Below are 7493 nucleotides of genomic sequence, written 5' to 3' on the forward strand. Positions count from 1 at the left end.
CTACAATAGAGAAAAGGCTTGGTTACTTTGAAGCAGTCTAGCAAGTCTCCTGAGCCACATTTTCTGCCATAAATGGGGTCTGCAGTCAATTAAGTCCAATAAAAGTACAGAAACAGCAAGAATGGGTAGAAATATGCCTTAACTCTGAAGAAAGAAATCGAAAAAGATCTCAGAAGATGGAAAGATCTCCCATGCTCATGGATTGGTAGGATCAATATAGTAAAAATGGCTATCTTGCCAAAAGCAATCTACAGATTCAATGCAAACCCCAATCAAAATTCCAACTCAATTCTTCAATGAGTTAGAAAGGGCAATTTGCAAATTCATCTGGAATAACAAAAAACTTAGGATAGCAAAAACTATTCTCAACAATAAAAGAACCTCTGCTGGAATCACCATCCCTGACCTCAAGCTGTACTACAGAGCAATTGTGATAAAAACTGCATGGTACTGGTACAGCAACAGACAGGTAGATAAATGGAATAGAATTGAAGACCCAGAAATGAACCCACACACCTATGGACACTTAATCTTTGACAAAGGAGCTAAAACCATCCAGTGGAAAATAGCATTTTCAAAAAATGGTGCTGGCTCAATTGGCAGTTATCATCATGTAGAATAATGTGAATTGATCCATTCTTATCTCCTTGTACAAAGCTCAAGTCTGAGTGGATCAAGGAACTCCACATAAAACCAGAGACACTGAAACTTATAGAGGAAAAAGTTGGGAAAAGCCTCGAAGATATGGGCACAGGGGGGAAATTCCTGAACAGAACAGCAATGGCTTGTGCTGTAAGATCAAGAATCGACAAATGGGACCTCAAAATTGCAAAGCTTCTGTAAGGCAAAGGACACTGTCAATAAGACAAAAAGGCCACCAACAGATTAGGAAAAGATCTTTACCAATTCTAAATCAGATAGGGGACTAATATCCAATATATATAAAGAACTCAAGAAGTTGGACTCCAGAAAACCAAATAACCCTATTAAAAATGGGACACAGTGCTAAACAAAGAATTCTCACCTGAGGAATACCGAATGGCTGAGAAGCACCTGACAAAATGTTCAACATCCTTAATCATCAGGGAAATGCAAATCAAAACAACCCTGAGATTCCACCTCACACCACTCAGAATTTGCTAAGATCAAAAATTCGGTGACAGCAGATGCTGACGAGGATGTGGAGAATGAGGAATACTCCTCCATTGCTGGTGGGATTGCAAGCTTGTACAACCACTTTGGAAAAGAGTTTGACAATTCCTCAAAAAATTGGACAAAGTACTATGGGAAGATCCAGCAATACCTCTCCTGGGCATATACCCAGAAGGTGTTCCAAGTTGTAATAAGGACACATGCTCCACTATGTTCATAGCAGCCTTATTTATAATAGCCAGAAGCTGGAAAGAACCCAGATGTCCCTCAACAGAAGAAAGGATACAGAAAATGTGGTACATTTACACAATAGAGTACTACTCAGCTATTAAAAACAATGATTTTTTGAAATTCTTAGGCAAATGGATGGATCTGGAGGATATCATCTTGAGTGAGGTAACCCAATCACAAAAGAACACACATGATATGCACTCGCTGATAAGTGGATATTAGCCCCAAAACTTGGAATACCCCAGGCACAATTTGCAAAACACATGAAACTCAAGAAGTCGGAAGACCAAAGTGTAGCTACTTCGTTCCTTCTTACAATGGGGAACAAAATACCTATAGAAGGAGTTACGAAGACAGAGTTTGGAGCTAAGACTGAAGGAAGGGCCATCCAGAGACTGCCTCACCCGGGGATCCATCCCATAAATAACCACCAAACCCAAACACTATTGCATATGCCAACAAGATTTTGCTGACAGGACCCTGATAGAGCTGTCTCTTGTGAGGCTATGCCAGTGCCTGGCAAATACAGAAGTGGAGGCTCTAGGTCATCTATTGGATGGAACACAGTGCCCCCAATGAAGGAGCTAAAGAAAGTACACAAGGAGCTGAAGTGGTCTGCAACCCTATAGGAGGAACAACAATATGAACTAACCAGTACCCCTAGAGAGCTCGTGTCTCTAGCTGCATATGTAGCATATGATGGCCTAGTAGGGCATGAATAGGAGGAGAGGCCCTTGCGAAGATTATATGCCCCAGTATAGGGGAATGCCAGGGCCAGGAAGCAGGAGTGAGTAGGTTAGGGAGCAGGGGTTGGGGAGGGTATAGGGGACTTTCAGAGAGGAAACTAGGAAAGGGGATAGCATTTGAAATGTGAATGAAGAAAATATCTAATTAAAAAAAAAAAAGAAACACTAAAAAAGAAAAAACCATACAAAACCATAAAAAAAAAAGAAAAGGAAAAGAAATGTGCTTTGACATGAAGGAGTATCATCTGACATAGCAACTCCTTCAGATGAGGCCATTGAAGTCTCTTCAGGCAACAGGGTTTATTCACAGATAGTCAGGACCTAATGGCACAGAGAGACTTCTTCCCCTGAATATAGTAGCCTCATTAGAATTCAGGGTTCAATGTTTTCAGATTTGCAATATCTTACCATACTTAGCCATTCCAACTTTAAAATCCCATTTGTCCTTACCAAGGATCCCACTTTAATAGCAGTGATTCAATGAACAGTGAACTCAATTTGCATTGTAATCCAGCCAGTTGCTAAATGAGATCTTGCACTTAGTTTTCAGTAACATTAACTCTGTACTACAGAAAAGAAGAGGATTCTTCAGAACACACAGTAGTGGGTCATTTCTATTTTACTTGATTTGGGAATTAAAATCCCTGATCTCCTCCCCCTCTCTACTCTTCCCACACACACACACACACACACACACACAAAAGTGGCAGCAATCAACCTCATATTTATGCACTCTGAAAAACATTTTCAAGTATCATAAGCAGTGTCACCCAGACTCTTGTCAATAAATGCTTAATTAGAAGCAGTAGGTACGGAAATTTTGTAAGATACTAAAGCCAGGTCAAGCCATGGATTAATAGTGCTCTAGTGATGTCTGAAGACAGACTCATAGCATCTTTATATTTGATGGGATTGAAGAGCTTATTTAGAAAACTCCAGAACAAATGTATAAGAGCCACATCAGGAAAGGGAGTTTATTCTGTTCCACAGAAGCTTTTCTTAAATCAAATATATTAGCCATAGATATCTGGATGAACAAATAATTATTAGATAGGTGGATACATGATAGATAAATTAGATGGATAGATAGATAGATAGATAGATAGATAGATAGATAGATAGATAGATAGATAGATATGGTAGGTGTTGCTTCATAGCACTAATCAAGTTAGTTATCTCTTTGCTTTGGACAGAAATATCCCACCTCTAAATTCTAATGCAGAAGTCCTAACTCCTAATATTATAACACTGGAAATAGAGCTTTGAAGATACTAGGTTCCAATGAAAATACAAGAAAGGGACTCTCATGATGGCAGTAGTGTCCTACTACAGTGGCACATGTCTATAATTTTAGCACTCTAGAATCTGAAGAATTGTGAGTTCAAAGGCAGCCAGGACCAGTAAGCTTGAAGATAAGTTGGACTACACTTTGTCAAACACACACACACACACACACACGACAGAAAGAGAGGGTGGGAGAGACTGAGACTATGCATAAAGACACCCAGAGAGCTGAGGAAATGTCATACAAAGGCATCAAATCAGCCAAGAAGAGAACCACCATAAAAAACATAAGTTTGCAGGTATAAGAACAATTATTTATAGATTGTTGTTAAGTATTATGCTAGTTTAGTAAGTTAGAGGTTGTAGATTATCTCCCAATAGCTGTGATTTCACCAGTCTGAAAACTAGATTTCTAGTACTAAGAATGATTTGAACTTATATATAATTGAACTTATATATAATTAGTTTTTGGTTTCCACCGAGATTTGTGTGCTACTACTGTGCTTTTAGGATTACTGCGTCATACTGATTGTTGATGTGCTTCGTTGGCATCATAGGATTGTTGATTATCTCCCTCTTTTGGAAATTTACATGGTACCTTCTGGTGCCATGAAAGCAAGTCTTCAGGGAAGGGATATTCAAGTCAGTTCCAGCTTACAGACAAGTCTCTGTCCACAGAAAACCATAATGACCCAAAATGCAGATTTGTGGAGCACAAGTCTCAGGGGAAACATATACAAAACAAAGCCATGTAAGGCTCAGAGTGGAAAAAAAGATTGTGAAAATCCACATAATCAAGGAGTTTGCTATAAGCCTGTGTCATATAGTAACATCACAAGTTATATTCACAAAGTCTTAGCAATATGATTGCCCAAACATGAACTGAATGAGGATGGTACCAATTGGCATGCCAAGGCGAATGAAGTAGAAAGCCCATGATTCCTCAACCTTTAGGCAACTGAGAAAAGCTGGGAATGGAGTAAAGTCTTTCCCAGACAAAGGGCACACCAAATGATTGTCCAGTGGCAAACAGTCATCCCTGAAAACATTCATACAAGTAACATGTTATATTTAGAAATATACTCACAATTAGTGAAAAAAAAGAGGCCATGAATTTGAAGGAGATCAAGGATGGATATATAGGAGAGATCAGAGGGAACAAAGAGGGGGGAGACACAATGTGATTGTATTATAATCTAAAAAAGTTAAACATATAAGTTTGCTGGTACCCATATTTTGTATTTTCGGTTGTCTGAAATTACAAATAAAATTGTGTTGTTTAAATCACCCATTCTTAGGTACTTGGTTATGGTGGCCCAAAAATACCAACACAAACCTTTTCTTAGATGGTAGAAAGCACAAGGGCATAAAAACAACAACAAAAATCAATCCTCATAAATCAAATACCAATTTGTTTTTGACAGCAAAATCCCTGGTAGTCACAAGGGGAGTACTATACAGAGAACATTTGTATGAATATACTGACCAATGAGTGACTAGGGATTAGAAAGTGTGTGTCAGAAGACACAGCTAGTGGGAAATCCCTAGTGCTTGCTCTCTTAGAGGTTCTATAAAAAAAATGTTGCCATTTTTATTTTAAAACAATCTTTGCAGCTTGAAATGCTGCAGCATTTCTACTTGAAAGTAATAATGACCAGCAGGACAGCACAGCGTGAAGTCAGCCCTAAAGCAGCAGCCCAGGATAAACAGAAATCCCAGCCACTTTCCCCCTCTCATGTCTCCTTTTAGCTCTCCCAACATAGCTGAATACATCGGGAGAAATAATGGATTTTTCACAATCCTTTGTGGAATAAGATCTAGACTCACTGTTTGTGACTTAAAGAGACAATGACACCCAAAGGATTTGGAGACCTCCAGGCAGAGAACACTTGCCACTGTCCTATTCTCTAGGGATTGGATATAGGTCTTTGGAAGGAGAGCATTTTTTTTAATAGGAAGACAAAAAATTTAAAAATAAGGAAAAGTAAGCTTCATCTACAGTATGACATAAATGAAGGAACATGGGAAACCTTCTTACAACCACACAGCAAGGAAATCAGAGATGAAGCCTTGAACTCAGTCTGATCACTTGCATCATCATAACTTCCCAAGAACAGGTAACAACAAGATGAAGGTTTGATTAGGGAACTTTAAGGCCTAAAAAATAATAGTATTCAGTCATTCATAAACCACTTTAAAATTAGAGGACCTCCCATGAAGGGAGATTTTGTAATGCTGGAAAATAAGATACATAAGGATTTATGAAGCTTTCTAAAGCTGAGCTCAGATACACCATCCATGTGGGAATGAACACACCTGAGATGTCTATTAGCAAGCAACTGAAAGAACCTAGTGGGGAAACCCCCCACTCAATTCCTGATTCAGCGTGCACCCAAGAATCACGAACAGACGACCATCTTGATGTAAAAACATGAGGTAGTTTAATGACGGAGCTCCGGGCCAACATGTACCTCCCGCAGGAGACAGAGGTGTCAACCGTTTAATGGTGGAGCTCTGGGTTGAAACGTATCTCACGCAGGAGACAGTGGTTTCAACTGTTTAATGGCAGAGCTCCTGGTCGAAACATATCTCACACAGGAAACATTGGTTCCGACCATTTAATGGCAGAGCCATAATGGTAGAGCTCTGGGTCAAACCGTATCTCACGAAGAAGACAGTGGATTCGACCCCGAGGCTTGGAAGCTAGGGGGTTTTATAGAAAAGGGGTGGGGCTGGGGGAGGAATTGGCTCGGTTTCACATGATTGGTTCATTTAAACATCAACAGCCTGTCAACATTTAACTTAGGTCAGAAGGGCAGGAGATAGGGAGGCACTGGGCCAGTCCAGCATGTCATTCTCTTTATCTCTTTTTATCTTTATGGCCAAGCAGCCTCAGGAATGTCTTAACGACGGGCCTGCCCGGGCATGTCCTGGCCTGTTCTGCTATGTTCTCAGCCACAGGTTTCAAAGCTCACAAACAACTCTTTGGGCTATTTGACATAAATTACATGAATCACAGGTCTCAAGTTTTATTTCCTTTCACAACCACCTGCGATAGAGAACCACAGATCAGTAACACTTGCTGTAACTCATTGTGATACTGTCAAGTTCTTATGGTTAAGATCATAGATACATATTAAACTGATAAAGAAACAGCTTAAATGAACTATGGAAACAAATTGAGATAAAATATTTGACCATAATAGATAGAACAGAATGATATAAAAAGTAACGCTGACTAATAGCATTTTCTATTATTACTAACATTGACTTACAGACCAAGCGCATTATAATCCACTTAAAATGTGTGCATATGTGTGTGTGTGTATGTATGTATGTATATGACTAACAAAACATGTCCATATATATATTTATATATATATATGACCAATAAAACATGGTGGGACAGAGATAACTGTAGAGCACTTGCTGCTCTTACATGGAACACACACTGGGCAGTTCAAACTTGCCTATAGTTAGCTCCAAGGGATCTGATGAACTCTTCTGGCCTCTGCATGTATCTTCACACAAATTGGATACATTCACAAAAACACCAACACACACACGTGCATACACTTAAAAAAGTAATAAATTCTTTTGCTCATTTATGTCCTTGCAATTTGGCAGCCAGATCCACTGATGAAGATGCATGACTGAGGCTGTCTAATTCTGCTTAATCCACTAGTGAACATAGATATATGAGAAAAGTTGGCAGGGGTAAATAGAACATTACTAGCCAGAAAACCTAGCAATATAACTGGCAGAGTTCCCACAAAACAAAATTGTAGTTCTTTAAAGCCACTCACTCTGCTTTAGGGTGGTATATAACACAAGTCTGCTAAAATGACGTTGACACAAAACAAGAAAAGAACCTTTTAAGTGACAGGCAACACGAATAATATGACTGATTAGTTCTAAGGCCTGAGAGGTTTTGTCCTCTCTACACTTGAAATGGAAGAATTAGAAACTTGGGAACTAAAAGATTTGACAGGGTAATATATATGTGAATGAGGTAGTTGTAAGAACAAAGGAGTATGTGACTTGCCCAAGGACACCGTATTTTCTGATCAAACCAAGATT

General features: G+C 39.1%; 1 protein-coding gene across 2 annotated transcripts in view; it reads right to left on the reverse strand.

The window, feature by feature from the left end:
* Positions 1 to 7493, reverse strand: part of LOC110285981 (membrane-spanning 4-domains subfamily A member 4A-like) — a 181634-nt gene that overhangs the window by 95452 nt on the left and 78689 nt on the right. The window lies entirely within an intron of this gene.

Source organism: Mus caroli, unplaced genomic scaffold (assembly GCF_978045245.1).
Source record: "Mus caroli unplaced genomic scaffold, Mus_caroli_1 scaffold_20, whole genome shotgun sequence".
NCBI classification, from domain to species: Eukaryota; Metazoa; Chordata; class Mammalia; order Rodentia; family Muridae; genus Mus; species Mus caroli.